The following is a 21,120-nucleotide window of genomic DNA, read 5'->3' on the forward strand; positions in this document are numbered from 1 at the left end:
ACAACTGTGATTGTGAGGGACATCATTTTATGTTCCACTTTTATGTTTATGTTCATAATGTTTGGACATATATTTTTATTACCTCCTGCTGGTAGAATCTCCAAACTGCAAATGCAGAAACTGAGATTAGAGTTTAAACTGAAAACAGACATTGTTCTGAAATGTCTTAGGGCAATGATCTATTTCTCAGGACAATAGCAAATTGCACTTTGCTCCACTTCATTAACATACAGTACACCCACAGTTTGCACGCATGCCCCCACGCCCACTTGCACTTTGCGCTGGCACAAAAATTGCGCTTAGAACTAGCAGTGTTGTATAAAGTATCCATTCTTCATATTTAAGTAAAGATACCTTCATGGAAATTGACTCAAGTAAAAGTTAAAGTAGCTCATGAGAAAAATACTTATGTAAAAGTATTAAGGTAACTGATAATACATTTACCTTAGTATCAAAATAACTTAAGTAAATCGCATAAATTACGGAGCAGATAATTAAACCCATGGCAACTTATTTGATTGGTGGTGCCGTGCTTTAGTTTGCATTAGGACAATCAGTCAGTGAGTAAATGCACTCATCTGGTGCAAAATAAAATAAACAACATGAATTAAAGGGTAAGTTTACCCAAAAATTTTAATTCTCTCATCATTTACTCACCCTCATGCCATCCCAGATATGACTGAATTTCTTTCTTCTGCTGAACACAAACGAAGATTTTTAGGAGAATATTTCAGCTCTGTAGGTCTATAAAATGCAAGTGAATGGTGGCCAGAACTTTGAAGCTCCAAAAAGCACATTAAAGGGAGCATAAATGTAATACAAAAGACTCCAGCGGTTAAATCAATGTCTTCTGAAGTGATCCAATCAGTTTTGGGTGAGAACAAACCAAATAGTAACTCATTTCACTTTACATCTTGCCATTACAGTTTCTAGGAACAATCATGATTTCATGATCAAGCTTGATTACACTTTCTAGTGCTTGACGCATGCGCAGAGTACTAGATGGTGCTACAGGAAGTGTAATCGAGCTTGAAATCATGATCACCAAGGTCGGAGACTGCTGTCAAGATTTATAGTGGGGAGAGGAGTTATATTTTGGTCACCCAAAACAAGACATTGATTAAACCACTGAAGTCATATGGATTACTTTGATACTACCTTTATGTGCCTTTTGGGGCTTCAAATATTTGATCACTATTCACTTGCATTGTATGGACCTACAGAGCCGAAATATTCTTCTAAAAATCTCCATTGTATACTTAAGTATTTGTATTTTGTTACTATACACCTCTGAGAACTAGCGCTCTCACAAAAATTGGATGAGACGTATTGCACAGTGTTTATGTGTAGCGCTGCTCTTACTGTGGCCATGAAAATAGAGCCCTGTATTTTATTTTTAATTCTTTTCTCTCCTCTCATCTCCTCTCACATCATAGGAGTATATGTTGATAATTCTATATATGGTTCTCATCACAAAAATGTGTCATTGGTCTTCAAGGATGAGAAGCTGCCAACCTGAAATGTCTGTTCTTTAAGGTGCTTACAAAATGCTGGACTCACCTGACCTGTCCAAAAATATTATGGCCATAATGATGATTATAATGAAAGCATAAAGGAATCAGAAACACTGTTTTACAAATGTTTTATTTATTTACAGCATGTAGTCGGTAGGTAGTAAATAAGCACACGGGATACAAAACTATTTTCGGGGGGGTTTAATCTGACTGCTGTTTTATAAAAATAAAAAAAAAACAAGGAAATGAAATACAGTAGAGGCCAGTCCTCACATGTGCCAAAACATGGTCAAACTCCATACATGCAATCCATATACATCCCAAGAATTCTCAAACGATGAACAAAACTGGGAGCTCTCTTGCGCAATATATGTTCTCACATTCTAACCAGCACACGTGTGTAACACGAGAGTGCCAGAAAGCAGGTGTTGCAGAATTCCGGTTATTAAAGGTGCCCCGTCCAATTTAAGACTAGAGTTAAATTACATGAAATTTCTCCACTTGGCTACAGTTCATTTTTTTCACTTTGGGAGTCAAAGTCTTAAAGTAGCCTATTAAAGACATTCTCTTTGGTTCAGATCTCTATTTTAAGGGCTATCAATTCTTAACATACTTTAATCCCACAATTAAATACCATGAGGGAATCATATTTGTAGAATGAACGATGAAAACTGAACACAAACACATCCTTTTTCATAATTACATTTGAGTCATTTAGCTGGAGAGTGTCGGAATCAAATGCTGAAACATATTCTACAGTTTCCAATTCTGAACTAAAACCTCAAGCAATCCTGACAATATCATAGGGTTCAACAAAGGACACAATCAAATGTCATTGTCTCTTAAGCTTTGACAGAAATATTGGGTTCTCTAGACAATCCTTTTTCAATATGGTTCAGCTCAAAGAATGGAGGAGGTACCTTATACATACACACACACAAATCAAAATCTCTCACATAGACATACTGTACATACATGGTACCCAGCATCATGATCAGCTGCTTTTAAACACAAAACACATTTCTGCCTCTGCAATATTTGGTTTTGTTTCCTATGTTAAAATGTGTAGTTGATACCTTATATGAATAGTTCACCCAAAAATGAAAATTCAGTCATAATTTACACTCATGTTGTTTCAAACCCATATGATTTTCTTTCTTCATTGGAACACAGAAGGAGATGCTAGGCAGAAGGTTTGCCTCAGTCACCATTAACTTTAATTGCATGAAAAGAGATGCAATGAAAGTGAATGGTGACTGAGGATGAAGCAAAAAAATTTGGTGGATTCAGTCATATTAAATAAAAATTCTGACCTTAATATATTTAAGTGAAAACAAAACTAATTGGTCACACTTTTATATTAGGTGGCCTTAACTACTATGTGCTAACATTTAATACATAGAAGATTATGTATTTACTGTGTAACTACATGTTTTTCTGCAAAATTCCCACATTTATTGCTACTGAGATTGATGTATGGGTAGGGTTAGGGTAAGGATTAGGGGTTAGAGTTAGGTTTTGGGGTAAGGGTTGGGTTAGGGGTAAAGTTAACAGTGTAACTACAAATGTAAATGCAAGTACTTTAAATGTAATTATAATGCAACAACATGTATGTACATAATAAGTACACTGTATCAAATGGTTAAGTGCATAGTAGTGAAGGCCACCTAATATAAAGTGGGTCCAACTAATTACTTATTAGGGGGAAAAAAAGTAATTTAGATGTTACCACATCAAACACATGTTTTTACAGTGGCATCCCAATGATGTCTACCATCTGTACGTATTCAATCACCTCCCTTTTTATGAAGTGGATTGTGTAATACATTTTTTTTTTTTTTTTTAAAACACGAGCTATATTTCAAAAGGGCTAATTTAGCTCCAGCCTTTGCGAAAGAGTCTATTAGCATAATTGTGATATTGATTAGGAATAACTCACTTTTCCTCATTATGATTACATTTTGTTGACTTCACCTATATGATGAATTCATTTTTATGTCACTCTTGTTGACTGGTATGTTCTATGACTTATCTATACTATCGATTTCTACAAAGTTCATTCATCCATATTTGAATGGCATAAAAGTGTTTTACATTAAAAGGCTGAAGAGGGACAGTGTGCATGTAAGCAAAATGTCACTGTTTTGGAGACAGGCTACAAAGGCATTGTCCCTTGAGGAATTTCCTAGTGTTGTACAAAAAGGACTCGGCTATATCATGATGTGTGTAAAGAATGTACTGTAGTGGACACTAATTATGAAAGCTTTCATAATGGATTGCTGCATTTAGAATGTCTATAAGTGCATGTCTGTTTGAGTACCTGATGCATTATCAGTTTAGGGAATGCTCAATGTGTACTCTATAACACAAAACTGTTCTCCCACTATTTTTAATTCCATAGCGGACTAAGTCTAAAAGCCAAGTAATGCATTCTCTAAATAAACACCCTGCCTGTTCTGTGGTGGACTTTACTCCATTGGTGAAAAAGCAGCTGTCGTGACAATGGGTTGTCCTCAGTGAACCTGTGGATGTCCAGTCTAAATCCAGCCCAGGTAGCTGTGAAAAAGCTAATAATGCATTATTGCTGCTCAAGTCTTCTCTGTCATCTCTCTATCAGTCACCCTATACAGGGCTGGCCGAGTGATAATGGGTAATAATGCAAGAGGGAGAGAGTCCAATCTCAGCAGGTCCAGAGTGGTGTGAGAGGGACCTGGGTGTTAGGCTCCATATCCTTTGTGCAAGTCCCATTCCGAAAGAGCCAGGAGGAAATAAGGAATCTTTCTGGCAACAGATTCACAAGGCTTACATTAGAGAGTGAATCTGGATTTATTTGTCTATAAAATTTAAGTGTGCTTTGAGAATAAGTGCAAATGGGTTTACAACCAATTATGAGATGTAGTCGTTCTTAGGAAATAGCCAAAGTCAACACTTCAGGGTTTTCAGAATTCTTTTCAAGTCTGATAGATGGCATCCAAAAAAACAAACAAAAAAAAAATCTGGCATCCTTGGCTGATTTTTTTAAAATATTTATTATTAATTTAGTCCTGCATTTTTAGCCATTTATGTTCAGAAGTTGCATTTTCTTCTTGTTTTTCATTCTATTGCAATTAATTAACAGCATAAGCATGCTGCTGTTGCTCACAGCTTGTGTATTCACATGGGTAATCTGAATAAGGCACCATCCATAAATGTAACCCAATTACATCTTTCATCACATTATATCCATACCCATCATAAGCTTGCCACAAATACAAACTGATAGATTTGTTGTGAGGGTATTTAAATCTTTCAAAGAGAATGGGAAATAACAAGGAGTGTGGCCTTGCTTTAACTTCAGGCTTACTCAAAAAATGCTGCAGCCTTTTTTAACTGTCATCTCTTTTTTTCCTTTATGTTGTACTGCAAGTTTAAAAACAGTCCTAAGAACTTGAATATTATCTCAGTTTTCAAACCTATACATATAAAATATTCCTCACTTTGATCACACCCAGTGTATTTTTTTCTCTCACTATGGATAAGTATAAAGCATTTCTCTCCAAAAGATTTGATCAATTGAAAACAACAAAGAAGTTAAACCAATACTGCAATTATACACAAGCAGCATCAGTTGATATGGGGAGTTGTTTACTACTCCCTGGTGGTACTAGAACACATGCTGATAATCTAGCCAACATATCTGACACTGTTAATGGTGCACTCAGTAACTTTTTGCTCAAGTCATCTTGGTCTTACAGTGACACCTAGTGGTGTGGATGCATCATCATTCAAAATCAGTAGTTTTCAGTTACAGATGCCATTGTAGACATTCACTATTCACAATCAGCCATGATTAATTTAATCCAAGAGTGAAAGTGTCCAATAACAAGATGGTTACTGAGATTAAGCGAGTAGTATTTATCTGGTCATGTGATTCTAAAATGGCAGCCCCCATGAGGGTGCCCCTCCCCCATGTAGAATAAAACAGCATTTATAAGGTTACTGATATGACAACAGTCTCATGTGAGTGGTCATGATTTTATACATATGTTTCAAAATTACAATTAATTTCTTTAGGAGTAAAAGTTTTTTAATGGGGGAAAAAATTACTGAGTGCACCTTTAATATGATGGCAAAGTTACATAATTCAGTAAACTTCAACATTCTGATTTTAAGGGGGAATATGTCAATAGTCATGTTTCCATTCAAGTTACGAATTTAATTTATGCAACAACAACAACAAAATTCCATCCAATATGTTCAAGAGAACAAAATCATAACTTCTGGGTAAATTGGCACAAAATATAAAATACATGAACTTCATGTTTGCTTTTGATCAGTGACAGATGCTTTACAGTTGCAATCAAAATTATTCAACCCCCCTGACCAGCAATACATTCTGGTGATGTGAATTAAAACACATCAACTAAAACTTCAGTAAACAGTCAAAGTAAGTTTTTAATACACATTTGAGTGTTTTTGAGAACAAAGAGTTCAGTTTACCCAAATTTTAATATAAAAAATAACTAATTCTCTCCACAAATGTCATGTAAAAAATATTCAACCCCCAAAGTCAATCATTTGTGGAGCATCCTTAATAACAGCAAATAAATGTTTCAGGTAAGTGTTCTCAGGCTTCGGACATCTCATGTGAATTTTTACACATTTCTCATGAGCAAAAGCTTCCAGCTCATTGACATTTTTTGGTTTCTGTGTTGCCACTGCTTCCTTGAAATCACAACAAATGTTTGCAATGGGATTTGAATGATGGACTGAAAGGGCCATTTAAGGACCTAACCCTGAACCAGATTTTGGACAACTTGGATGTATCCTTGGTGTTATTGTCATGCTGGAAAGTCCAGTGATCACCGAGCTTCAATTTACACACTGAAGGCACCACATTTTTCATGCCAAAATGTCCTGATACCTGAAAGAATACATGGTGTCAGTCACATAGTCAGGATGCCGTTTCCTGCAGCCTCAAAACACCCCCATAACAGGACTGACCCACCTCCATGCTTGACTGTGGGGACGGTGTTGTTCTTGTCATCACCTTGTCATCTTACTCCAGACGTACTGCTGACACATGGGTCTAAAACTCATTTTCAGTTTAGTGTCATACGTCTATAAAACCTTCTTCCAGGACTCCACAGGCCTTTCCTACTTCTTTCCTATTACTTCTTCATTATTCAAGTCAACATTTCCCTTGGTGAAGTTTTGCTTTCTTCCACACCCCAAGAAGGTTGCTGTTGTACCATATTTAAAAAAAAATTATGAATGGTGCTGCCAACTTTGTCTATTGGAAATTGAAGTGCCTTGGAAATGTACTTTTAGCCATGACCTTTCTTGTGTTATGAAATAATCTCCTCTATTAGCTTTTGAGACAGCTTATTTTTAATTGCATTTTTTGCATAGAAATACATTTTTGCTTACAACGCTAAACTTAAATTTTAAAACTTAAATAAGTGCCATTGCAGATTGATGACTTAATTTTGTTTTAAAACAGTTACTTGTGTAGCCTTACATATTTAAGAAACAGCTACATGCAATAGGAGTTGAATAATTATGACATGGCTGTATTTAAAAAACAAATCCTATTTAGAAATATTAGGTTATATATTCACACTATGACTTTGAATGTGTCACTCAACTGATATAAATGTAAATTTTAAAAATTCTGGGTCATCAGAAAAGCTTTCCTTTGTAAATCCTTACTGTCTTGGGGGGGTTGAATAATTTCGATTGCAACGGTATATCTGAACGAAAGTGTGTAAGGCAGTTCAGACATTTTGATGACAGCATTTCAGAATAGCAAGCAAAATTTGAGATGCTAGGTGATGATATTAGTCCATTTAGTCCAGCTTTGAGCAAATTATTCAGTCACATGATTTTTTGAGGCAAAGTCATGTACTTTTTCGCATCTAGGAATTTATTCTGTAAATACTGTATGTTTCCATCTTAGTTATGCGTATGATGTCTTACTGAATAAAAATATACCCATCTCAAGCGAGTGTATAAGTTATGTTCATTTTGGAGATTTTATTTGCATCTTGGTGTTGTCCACCCAGCACTTTTTATGCAATATCTCAAAATATGTGGACAGAAACCCAGCTAATTTTAACAACATGCCTGCACTTTACACATGTGTGTTGCTGTACGTATCAATGAGGAGAAACAACAATGAACAACAAATTTTGTTCCATACATGGACCTATTAGCATTGCATTTGCACTGACTCAAAACTTTAATAATTACTTCGTATTGCTGCTGGAATGTGGTAAAAATGGATCTGTAATGTGGCATCTGCTTTCTGGGTGTAATGGTAGCCAGCTGGTACGTGCTGTGCAATGTGTGTAATCCTCAGTCCCCTGGCCTCAGTAGGCACACTAGCAACCAAAACTAGAGGCTGTAGCTTTTAGCCTCCTTGTTAGCATGCCCACCTCCCATGCTGGAGACCCTGGTTCAAATCACGCTCGGAGCAGGTCCGCAGGACCGGTTACATGGGCAATCAAAATTGAATCTATCTATTTAATAGTTTCAAACTGGTGACAGCATGGGGTGTGACTTCTACTGTCATTGTCCAATGGCCACCTGATACACAGCTCAGCAGAGCCAGGTCCTAAAGCACTGAGTTAAATGTGTATGTGTGTTTGTTTTTATGTGTATGCATGTAGGGTTCAACAGAGCTAAAGGCACCCTTAAGGAAATTTGGCTTTTTTCTGGTCACAAAATTTATCAAGGTCAAAAAAATTATTTATGTTTATTGAATATTGATAGAGCAACATAACTTGTGTGAAAATAAATAATAACGGAAGGTTGTTCCGATTAAAATATAGTAAAAAAAAAAAAAGGTGGTGAGGGAGCCTTTTAACCCACGCTTGGAGTAAAAGGCTTCCTCACTTGGGGGGGTTTAAAGTGATATTGTTTAGATACCGGGGCAATAGTTATAGGGTACAATTTGTCAGCTTAAAATAATTTTGAGACCCCAAGATGCTTTTTTGAGTAACAAATTAAGATGATGCTTACTCAAAATAACTACTTCAGTAAAAAATGTCAAACACATTTGGCATTTTGTTACATTTAAATTATTCTATAAACAAACTAATTTCTATTATGATTGAATGAGTAAATGTGAGCCCACTTTGAAAAATTTTCATAACATATCTATTTGCCCCACTTTAACAATGTGTTTAATGGGGACCTTTAGGCCCTGCAACAGGGGGGCTTTTTGCCCCAAATGCTATCCTTTCACTTATTGGGCAGTTATTAAAATTATTTTTTTTATTTAATGACCTTAAACAAAACTGAAAATGTTAAATAAGTATTTTGTCTCAAAAGAAATGTTTTAATTTTCATTAGTTACATAAATTTGCAACATTTTAAATAATATAAAAAATCTGATCAAACTGCCTCAAAATCAACCTTTAGACACCACACGCAAAGATCTCATGGAAGAGGAATATTTTGCAGTGCATAGTGACAAACAGGTGTTTAGGAAAGTAATGTGGTAGTTTTTGTTGCTATTTAGTGTTTTGGGAGAAAATAAAATCAATGGAGCCTTTTACCCCGCGGAGCCTTTAACCCCGTTGTACCCTACATGTGAAATTTTAGTCGCTTTCGTATTTCAGTTAGAAAGTTTTATGGTGAATTTTTATTTTAGAGTTTCATGTTCAAACAGAGGCTATTCCATTACCCACAAGGATATGACTTGGTTATGGCCTCTGAAGACACTTTTCCACTGGAATTTTCTCTGAAGTAGTCATCGTAACAGGGCTGGATTTATCACAGGCCTCGATTAAATGCCCCAATTACTATAAGGGCGACAGCCGTGATTTTCCTATGATAGAAGGTCTGACTGGGTCACACCCACTTCATTTTATTAGAGCGTCACTCTCCATCCACTTCAGTAATCCTGCGGGTGCCCTCATCTATTGTGCTGAAACTGACCCCCCACTTTGGTCAGTGCACACTCTTTAGACAATACCTGCACAACAAGAATTAAGTGCTTGAAAATAAAATGATTCATAGCAAGAGAAATGTGTCAAATAACCTTTCCGTTGCTCATTTCACATTGTGCAAACCATGCCACAAGAATGTTCCTGTTGTTCGGACCTTTTGTCTCACTTGCTCTTCTTTTCGCCTTCTTTGGGGAAATGTTAATTAATTGAAATAATTTCCATGTGTAAGGTTGCCCAAGTCCCTTCTCGCACTGTGTCAATGGGTCGATAGATATTGGTGAAGCATACAGTGCACATAGGTGATAAGAACTCCAGTCACATTGTGTTAAATTATTGCCAAAGCAGCAAATGAGAGAAAAAATAAGAATCAGATTCAAGGGTGGAGGAGTTTGTGGAGGGAATGAGGGAGAGAGAGAAGAGTAGGGGGAGACAGGCTGTCCTCTGTGGATGACATTTTGGCAGCAGGGGCTGATGGTCACCCCCAAAATTAAAATATTTCAGGTGATTCATGGCTAGCCACATTTTTCACTCCTTTTTCCTCTCTCTCTCTCTCTCTCTCTCTCTCTCTCTCTTACTCTTTCAATTATCAAAAGGTTGTCTGTGGGAATCAAACATTCTCCTTAAGGGAGTTCATGCGTGTGTGTCTTAGCACTGTCCTCAGTGTTCGTAGTAGATGAGGGCTCAAAGATGAGGGCCACACTCTTTATGCCGCCTGCCAAAGAGTGCTGTATCTTTAAGAGCCCTGTTACATGCTGTTGATTAATTTTGCTGAGTGGGTATGCAGAGACCAATAAATTAAATATGAATAAATTAAGAATGTACTGTAGCAGAAAATTGCTTGGAAAACAACCACCTCGCTATTAAAATATGTATAGTAATGCCTTTTATGTCTGGCAACGTGGGATTAGATATCACTGTAAATTAACACGCCATCCAACCGTAGTTGAGAACTTTTCACTTTTAACAAGGACTTATAAAAAAAAGCATTTACTCTAGTGTGTTCGCTAATTAATTTGATATTCAAATGAGCTTATGTATTATAATTGCAAATATCCCAAAAAAGAGTACTTTGGTTGGGGGGGGGAAGAGGGATAGTGTCAACAAAGATTGATGAAGCTTGCTTGAAAAATGCCATCTGTTTCAAATGTTTACCTCCTCATAAGATATGTGTCTGTGGCTGCGTGTCAGCACCTATCCCACCATACTGACTGCTTCATGTTGAAGGGGATCAGGGACATCAGCATGTGAGATGAGCTCCCACAGATAACGTTCCCACAACGTTGGTGTGACATTGTAGCCACATTAGCTCATTACTACAATGTCATGGATGGCATGGTGAGGATGCTGTGCATTTGGGGGGGGGGGTCTCAACTGCAGGTATCAGGTCTCTGTAGATGAGCTGATTAATTAAGAGGAGCTCCATTAAGGATATTGAGATGCAGCTCCCTAAGCCCTGGATGACGAGATGCTCTGGCATGGGTGGGAGACCGGGGGGGGGGGGGGGGGGCACTTTCAATCCTTCATTCTCTATTCCTCTGCCTCAGGTGACATTAGCACATCCTGCACACCTGCAAACTCCTGAAGTCACACAGCAGGCCGTATCTCCGCATCCCTCCATGCCTCTAACTCCGGGATCTAAAAGAAGCTACCAATTTTTAATTCCCCCTCTCCTCCACCTGCTCCTCCGTGCCAATCTGTCAGGCTGCACTACTGCAGAGGAGGACAAGGAAGGTGAGCACCTTATTCCAAATGGCCGCCTTTCTAATTTCCTGTGCCTCTACAGTTTGTCCCAAACAAACGCCCCTTTCTCAAGCGCCATGCTACCATGCTTTTTGTTTGCACACTGCATTTCAGAAGAAAACTTTGCAGGATAAAGATCTCAAAAAAGAAAAACTATTTTTAAGACAAACTTAAATGTGGATGTGTGGGCAAAGGAAGCTTTTCCTCTCTTTTTTTTATCTACTAAATTTCTGCTCTCTGTCACTTTCTCCCCAAGGCCTACAGATGCACTCCTGTAATTTACTGCAGGTCACATTCCACCAGCACAATTCAATTTGAAGATTTCTCTCTGTCTCGCTCTCTCCCTTACTGATTTAATGAATTAAAAGTCTGGCACAAGAAAATGAGGACCATATGTTGAAATCCCATCCCTGCTACTGACAAGGCATTAGCCGTACAAGAGGTTCTCCAAACAGACCTTATGCAAGTTCACCCCCAGCATTGAGGGGCTTGAGATTTTTTCAAAGCACATAAATCATTGTTATCTTTCGAGTCCTCTATTGCCAACAACGGATCAGTTGGACCTGTAGTAGTTGAAAGTCCATCTTGCTGTAGAACACTCTTTCTGAGATCAGGTTGTGGATATGATTCATTGCGTTTGGGTAATAAACACTGTCATACACTATAATTATTTAATGGCTCAATCCATCAAAAGTGACCATGGCCAGACACACAGGAAACTTAATACGGGGGGCTATTGTGATCTAACTCTCTTCTCTGTTCCCAACATGAAAATGCTCCTGTTTTCTACAGCTCCTTCCAGTGGTATCTCTCTGCTCAACTTTCTGAGTTGCACAAGTCTGAGACTGAACAATTACTAAGCTTAGTTCATTATTATACAAAATCAGTTAGCTAATCCACTAATTTGATTGTACATGTGGCATTAAATAAGCACTGATATTTCATCTGTAATTTACTGCACTGGAACGTTTCACTGTGTATTCATTCTGCTTGTTTGTGTTTGCTACAAAGAATTCCAATTCTGTTCTTGTTTTGGTTGGCAGAGCACAAATAAAATACCTGGCCATATTGTGTTTTAAGTGTCATTTACATGATATTATATAAAATGTAATATATCTTTTTATCATAGAACTGTTGTATAAAAGCATTATCACACTACTGCAATAACACTACTTGCAGCCAAGATTATATATATAAATATATTTAAACCTATATATTATAATTAACTTCATACTGTTATACTAAATTTGTTATTCAGGTAATATCTCACCACTGACATTATGTATTCATCTTAAGCTTATCTAGGTTTTACTGTTCTGGGTCAAAATATTTTTTTTTAAAGAGTTTTACAAAAAAATAAATAATAATTATAATTATATATATATATATATATATATATATATATATATATATATATGTGTGTGTGTGTGTGTGTGTGTGTGTGTGTGTGTTTAAAAAACAGATAGTTCTGGTTCTGGATGCTGATCAGTCAATATTCCCTCTCAGCCATGCTAAAATCCACAATATATTAACAGCTATGATGACTAAAAACTGTTCACAGCATCAATGCACAGCACATATAGCAGATCATTCAACTTTGTTATGTCAGGGATTATATATTGTAGCAGAATGATGGCATTTCTTTACACAGTTTCCTTAATAAAATAATGATTTAGTGAAATATTTTCAAGCTATATTTTTAATATTATGTAATTTAATATTATATTATGTATTACTAATTGTTTTATAAAAGCAATAAGGCACTGGAGACTGTACTCATCTTCTTTTACTGTAAAGGACAAATAAAAAAAAATAGCAAATGAGTGCTCAGGTATAAAGTAATACACTTTTGCATTTTTAAGTGTTGAATGAATGGGGCCTCCTAAAATTCCTATGTACACAAACACACACTCACACTTCCACATGCAAATAGGAGGATTATAATACAGTGTATGTGTGTTCTGCTTGACTATTTGAATATTGTATCCATCTTGTGGATTATTCTCTCTTCAGCAGAGAGACCAGTGCTTGAGTGGTGCAGTACTCACAGTATACCCTGCTGCTCTCAACAAGATTAGAGACCCTGCACTTTGACTCCCAATCCTGCTCTCTTCATGGTGTCTAACCACTCAGTGCCCCAATGCTTACAGTCATAGCATACAGGTAAAAATTAAGTCCCCACGACTTATTTATTTGTGGGGCAAGCTTTCTGCACATCTAACACGTGTAGGGAATTAATGGGTCGCAAATACTGTAGGTTGTGTATATGAGTCAATTAAAGTGAAGATAAAATGCAACAATTGTTATTGTTAAATAGTTTTTTTATAATGGATAAAAAAAATTAATTAAAAAAAACAACAGAGCCACCTGTAAACATTTGGCAAAAGACGACCACTGTGATTAGTATAAGGGATTTATACTGTAGAGAGGAACAACAGATCTGCATTCTATAGAAACCTAAGGTACATCAGGATAGCTGTTGGATGTACTGTTGTGGCATTTGCTTTAACTGAAAGTGGTGATTACTATGTTCTATTTGGAGATTGCATTGAATGACTGTAGTTACGTACAGTATTTACGGTTACAAAACTCAGAGGTAAAGCTACTAAACCCTGTTACAACCAACACATTCTTCATAGTCCCTCATAAAGAAACATTAACTTATTTTATTCTCTAAGAGCATGTCATTGTGCTTCAAGTTGACATAAGCTTTTCTTACATGCCACAAACAGACAAATCTATATCATCATCATGCCATATAGGGTCTTGCATTTATGAGTTCATCTGTTCCAGGTCCATAAAACTAAAGCAGCATGTAGGTTTTCTTTCACCTTTTTTCGGCTAAAATGACTATGAGCCTGAGGGAAGAGGAGAAAAACTCTGTAGCTCATACTCAAAAGAGACAACCTGTGTCTAATGCCAACAATGGGCAACATAACTATTAAGAAGCACCCTACTTAAGCCAAGTGCACACTATAAACACTGAAGCTCATTGCCCTTTGATGTTTTAAGACTATGACAGAAAAAAGCCCCAGACTGTAGCCAACTTGCAACGTCAACCCTTCAACAACGATCTTCTAGTGTGCGCACTTGTGAGACACGCTGCGACAAATTACAGATGCTACAACAAATTTCTCATTGGTTTTTGGAAATTTGGAAGAACAGTCGTCAGGTGTACCGACTAACGAGAGAGCAGCAATTAACAACAGCCAAAGAAATTGTGAGAAATTGAAAGCGCGTAAGAGAAGGAATTGGCAATGGGAAGTAAACCAAAAAGCAAAAAACAAAAAACTCATCAAACTGCTTCCCATGTCTCACTAAGCACTGTCTCATCTATCTTTTTTGGCTCTTTATTTATTTTTTCCCAATCTGTGCAAAAACGACCACAAGCCCTTCCTTCAAGTTATTTGTTGACTTATTGTGATACTATCACATCTGCGTCACAATGCGTAGTTTTTGTGATAATGAATTTCGGGATAATATCTACAATCAGGGAGAATGACCTTGTAATTGACACACCTAATCTGTGAACATAAGAGACTGTGAGTCATTAAATGTGTGCAGGGCGACAAGCTTCAGTAGTTTGCGCTTGGCATAAAGAGACTAAAAATGCTCATAATGTCTTCTCACCTATTTGCCAAATACAATTTCACATTTTCACATGAGTGGAGAGAATACAGTTATACTTCTTTACTACTTCCAGCAGGCCCATCACACCCCAGTGGACCCCTGGAAAAGCATTCCTCTCCTTTGGCACTTGATGCGACCATTCAACCAGTCTCAACACTGAGGTCTAGCTGTTTAACCCGGAAGCTAGAGGCTGGATTGATGGAACGGTGGATGGAAGCGATGGAGGAGCGTGGGGATGAGCTTTCGCGCCTGCTTGAGTTGGATGCTGCAGCGACTGCTTCTACTGGTGATGTTTTGAGGCAGGGTCCCGAGATGGAAGAGGCCTTACTGTAGCTCTTTTTGCTTGGCTGAGCAGGGGGTTTGTTACCTGTGTGGGACTGCGGTATATAAGACACTCAAATTCCTCTCACAAAAGTGCAACACACTACAACACTGCATGCTCTTTGACAGCTGTTGAAGCAGGGTTATCATGGCACCATCTAGTGGCGGTTTAAAGAACAGGTAGATTGCTTGTCTAAAATTCTGACCATGTCATATATAGCCAGGATTTCCTTTCCAGGTTATTTTTTTCTTAGAGTCAAAATAACCATCTTTAACTGATCAAAAATATATCAGAAAATCAAATGCAAAGCAATAAGTCTGAAAGCTCAATGAAACTAGGAGTGAATGACTAACCTGTGCAGTGGATGCATTGAGGGTGCTGCAGGACTTTGATTCACTCTTTTTTACACCATTAGAGGATGGGAGTGATAATTTCTTTTTCAGAGGCTATGGGAATGAAAACACATGCAACACTAGATGGGTTTGAGAGACCCCCAAAGGGCCCTTTTTAAAGCAAGTCAGTCCACATGGTGGTCATCCTGTGTTGGTAACACCCCTGGGCATTTCTAGTCATGCAAGTGTAGCTTCTGTGTACTTCACTGGAGGAAGAACTGTCCAAAACTGTTTGCCAAGCTTAAGTTTCAATGAAATATGTCAAATCACCAATAAAATCAATGGTTTCATAAATGTTGCTTCTTAAGCTCAAATCAGGCAAAAACAAAACAAAAAACAGCATGCTCATAACGCACATGTGTAATCAGGTGATGTTGGGATCTCTATCCAGGACTCGGACTCGAGTCCGACTCGAGTCACGATATTCATGACTCGTGACTCATCTCGGACTTGAACACTAATGATTCGGACTTGGACTCAAGCATTGAGTGCATTGTGACTTGGAGGAGAGGACTCATTACAACTATTAACTTGTTGTGCATTCTACCCAAGTTCACAAATAAAAGCTCATTCAGCAAGTTACTGTTTACAAACAAGCACTCTATTCCGCCACTTCTGGGTTCTTTTGGCAGCCGAGAAAAGAACTGCGTTCAATGGGCTTTCTTCACTGTATACCATAGATGTCCCTTTATAATAATTTTTATATTTAAAAGATTATTTTATGACAAAGACAATGACTCGTAACTCAGACTTGCACGTAGTTAATGGAGACTCGACTTGGACTCCACTCGGACACGATATTGGTGACTTGGACTTGAACTCGTACTTGAGCAGTAAGGACTTACATTTACATTTACATTTATGCATTTGGCAGATGCTTTTATCCAAAGCGACTTACAGTGCACTTATCACAGGGACAATCCCCCCGGAGCAACCTGGAGTTAAGTGTCTTGCTCAAGGACACAATGGTGGTGGCTGTGGGGATCAAACCAGCAATCTGAGTACCAGTTATGTGTTTTAGCCCACTACGCCACCACCACACACTTGAGAATCTACTTGGACTTGAGATCTAGTGACTTGACTACAACACTGGTGTCTGTTAACGCTCTGTCTGTTAAATTTTCATGCACACACATTAGCTGCTATCAAAAGCCTTCAAAACTTTGCATCTCTTAAAGATTTTAAAGTATATCATTAACAGCATATGAAGGACAAACAATCAAAGGCAAGGGGCTCAAAATACCAGGGTCCACAGAGAGACTTTTAAGTTTGTATATGTTTGAGACCTCTGTGGGACTGCTCTATGTTCAACACTTCTTACTGCAAGATATTGAAAGTCATGTTTTTTATGTGAAGGACAGCTGGTTCTGGACCTTCTTGTTTGGGGTGGAGGGTTTGCTGCAGTTGTGGTCTATGTCTTCCTCCAGATGAGGTGCTGGGATTACTGGGAGTTCTAGAGATCCTCTGTCCTGAGAGGGGATGAGAGAGAGGTTGTGCAGCCCCTCACTCACCTCCATGCACTCTTCATCCTCTGGAGCACTCCGGAACTGATGTATCATCTCCAAGACATTAGTGCGTGTGGCGGTGGTGGAGGTGTCTCCCTTTACAACACAGATGCAATGGTTTCTTTCATTTTACTTACTTTCTTTCTGCCTCTTTGACAGGTTACACATTTGGTCATTCATCAAACTGAAGTGAGCTAGTTAACTGTTTCCTAAATCCATAAATCACGGCCTCATTTTAATAAGGGGAGGGAGTACTTGAGTGCTCTTACAGCGATCCAAGTGTTATCTAGCAACTCGCTGGCTGTGATGCGGTGAGCTGGGTCAACTTTCAACAGAGATCACAATACATTTTTGGCTATAAGAGAGAACACAAAAAGTTACCACAATGACTTATCATCAGGCATCATGGAACTGTGTCGATATCAAAGACAGTTGTAACCTGCGTCACTAATGGTGTGCCACACAGGTCCAGTGAAAATTAGCTCAATCATCTTAATCATCTCAGAAAGTCTCTTATCAGAGCTGGATATGAAAGGAGGCTCTCCACACAACCTGCAAAAGAGTAACAGTGACACTACTTACCAAATTACAAACAACAGAACGACTATACAGTGGCCAAAAAAGTATTTGGACACTGAAACAACACCTAAAAATGTATGAATGTCTTTGCATACACAGAATAACAAAATATTAAATCAAGTGGCATTTATTTTAAAGAAATAAAAATACATTTAAAAAAAAATTATGTTTAAATAACAAAACAATATATATAATGTTATAATATATAAAATAAAGACAAAAAGAATTTGGACACTTTCTGGTGGTCAAAAGTTAGAATTACACCAACACACGTGCTTACTTAGCAGGTACTCTTTTCTGCATGAACTTGAGGGGAAGCTGGCTTTATTCATCCAATAAAAATAACCTTGACACCAATTGGTTAAGTCATTGCAAAACTGGCTAAGAAGTAAAATTAGTTCAGAGAAAAGATCTACAGTAGCTTAATTTGTTTGCAGATGCCATTCGGTTTGATATTTCCTGTCTAATGCAATGACATTCATATGTGTCATATGCAAAGTGTGAGCCAGTGGAATCACAACAGAATGGCTATGAGTGTCTGATTGCATGCAAGTCTGTGTGTGTGCATGAGAATCTTACAGCATGTACATGATGATGCCGATGCTCCACACATCACACTGTTTACTATACTGGTGACCATTAATCACATCAGGTGCTGAAAGGGCAAGTCCACGTTTCAATAATGAAAGATGTTTGAAGCTTGTGTAATGTCTGATATCTAACAGCTTTCAGCCTCTACTCCTTCTCAAATGTTATCAGCTTCACATCACTTAAATTAGGTAATCTCTTCTCTACTTCTCTTTTTAATCAACCCCCCACCAGTAATTTATAAAATCACAAGTAAAAGTAACACACTTTGAATGTATGCGATTGTGAGTATGTGCATGTGGATTATCCATGTTGATGGGCATCCCGCAGGTGGCCTGCAGCATGTTCTCAATGCCCACACCACCCTTCAGCACAGAGAGTCCGAAATCTGTGACCTGAGGCAAGAGAGGACAGGCTGTCATAACGACACAATTTGAGACAGTCAAAAATCAAACCTACACACACACTCAAAATCTTTCCTTGCACTTCCTTGTTCCAAATCCGAATGACTTTCTTTCTTCTGTGGAACACCAAAGGAACTCAAATCATATGGGTTTGGAAACACATGAGGCTGAGTAAATGAAGGCTAATTTTTATTTTTATATTTGTCTAATTATCAAATATGTGGTGATAAGATGTTTACTGATTGTATTGTGACTCAATAGTTGCAATAAAATGGATTGTATGTTCATATCTGATGTCTACATTAATGTATGCTTTGTCTTATTTGATTAACTTTTTGTCAGTTGAGGTGGTGGTGTGGATGCAGGAAAGTTGTTTACTAGTCACTTGACACATTGGATCACTCTGGTTCAATTAACGAGCTTGTGAAAACAACTAATGAAAGAATTATGCTTGTTATGTGTTCCAAGTACTCATGATTAGCAGTTTAAAAGAACTCTATGCAGTTGTATAATGAAGTCACACACTGAAGAAGGCAGTATAGCCGAAAAGTTTGTGTTCTCCTGTGTTAAAATATGTGAATAAATGAATATAAGAATTTGAGAAAAGGAGTGCCGATCATCTTATTTTTATTTTTTATTTATTTTTTTTTTTTATTTTATTTTTTTTTTTTGAGTAAATGAAGACAGAATTTATTTTTTTGAGTGAAATATGACTTTAAAATAGGCCATGATGTTTTGCTCTAGAGACAGTCATGCACTGAAACATTCATCCTTTTGACGTCACAAATTTTCCGAAATAGAAAATGAGCCATTTTTCCAGCTTTGTTTCAATAAATGCACTTTTTGGACTGAGGACGAAGTTTGGGGCTCTGAAACGTACAGTAATTTTTATTTAGGACAAATGAACTACAGTATGTTAAAAGATCAAGAAAAAATATATTCTTCATGTCATGATCTCTTTTATAAATGTTCATTCATCAGTAGAGCTGGCAGTACCCACAAAATCACACAAAGACTAGCCTATGTGCTGTTGTGCCAATGGAATAATATATATAAGCAGTGTATATACTGTAGGTATATTTTCATTGGTGCGTCAGGGGCAGGCAGGATTAATATCCAGGAGAGATGACCACCTTCTGCTAGATGAAAGCTTTTTAATACAGTGCCAGGACAGCGCTGTCTTTGGGACCTCGCTCTACTCCGATTTATACCCCAGCTCTGCCCTGATTCAACCCTCCACTCCAGGTAGCGGCTTCAGTTGGCTCCCATCAACGCTCTTTTCTGCTGCACGCTGTAGCCTAGTTGGTCATTTGTCTCCTAAAAGCCACTTGTGATTCATTTTCTTTGAGAATGTGATATGAAAGAAGTCAGGCAGGAGGTCTGGTGTAATGAGACAGTATTTAAAAAGCAGTTAAAAGATTCAGGCAAAGAGGACGGTGGGAGAACTAAACAACAGAGGAGAATGTCCAAAGGTCCTGCCGTGTTTGAATGACGCACCACATGCATCCGCTGAAGTTTTTACCATCTCTCTTACCTTGATATTGACCAAATAATTATCGTTGCCTTGGTGACAACTCTTCACAAGAATGTTTTCCAGTTTGATATCATGAACAATGTCTGAAAGAGAGAGGAAAAGAGATGGCGAGCAGGGGAAAGATGGATTAGTATTACTAAAAGAAATGAGAAAATGATGAAAGTTCATTGCATTGGAAAGGTAGCGTTGTTCAAATATGCTTTCATGACCAGTGTAAACTTCTATCAACCTTATTTTTCAACGCAGAAGTAAGCAAGCGGCTGCATTTCCAGGAAGCGTGACAAAGTTACGCTGTCATTAACCACAATGATAATTAGACTGGAATTTAGTAATATGGGTTTATAAACTATCACATAACCACAGGATGTACAGCAGAATAATATACTAATATGATACATTTCTAACGTCAGCATTTATTGTAAAAGAATAAGTAGATCATTCACTTGTTGCTGTGTGTTGCATTAAAGAGACAGTAATAAAATCTGCTTCTAACTTTACAGAGAGCGTGACGATGCAGTGTTTTTTGTCTCCATGTAAACCTCCATTTATATGTATCTGGATAACCTCCGATGTTGCCTTTATTTATTTATTTACAGAGGCAATGTTTCAGTTTCACCTGCCATGAAGAATGCTGATCTGCATGTCTATTTACTATACACCATAAAGAAAGTGAGAATGTTTTCTGACAAGAAAGCAGAGAATAATGTGTTTATCATTTTGCCAAGATGAAACAATACGCAGTTTGTGTGCAATGAAAGTTGAAGATGCAATAAAAATGCAGCTGTATTTCTGCTCTCTATTTCCCTCTTTCTCATGGTTGTGTAAAGTTTGTGGTAGCCATGACAGACGGAGCTGAGGACTGTCCATTTCAGCACCTGATATTTCATTCATTCCCTCGTTTTAGCAGTCTTCCGCCTATGCAACAGTGTGTGATAAAAATGTGATAAATGGAAACTATATGCGCAACAAACCAAGATA

General features: G+C 37.6%; 1 pseudogene; it reads right to left on the reverse strand.

Annotated features, from left to right (window-relative positions):
• Positions 1–14,958: 14,958 nt before the first annotated feature.
• Positions 14,959–21,120, reverse strand: part of LOC127439778 (serine/threonine-protein kinase 33-like) — a 35,722-nt pseudogene continuing 29,560 nt past the window's right edge.

This window comes from Myxocyprinus asiaticus, chromosome 1 (genome assembly GCF_019703515.2).
Source record: "Myxocyprinus asiaticus isolate MX2 ecotype Aquarium Trade chromosome 1, UBuf_Myxa_2, whole genome shotgun sequence".
Taxonomy (NCBI): domain Eukaryota; kingdom Metazoa; phylum Chordata; class Actinopteri; order Cypriniformes; family Catostomidae; genus Myxocyprinus; species Myxocyprinus asiaticus.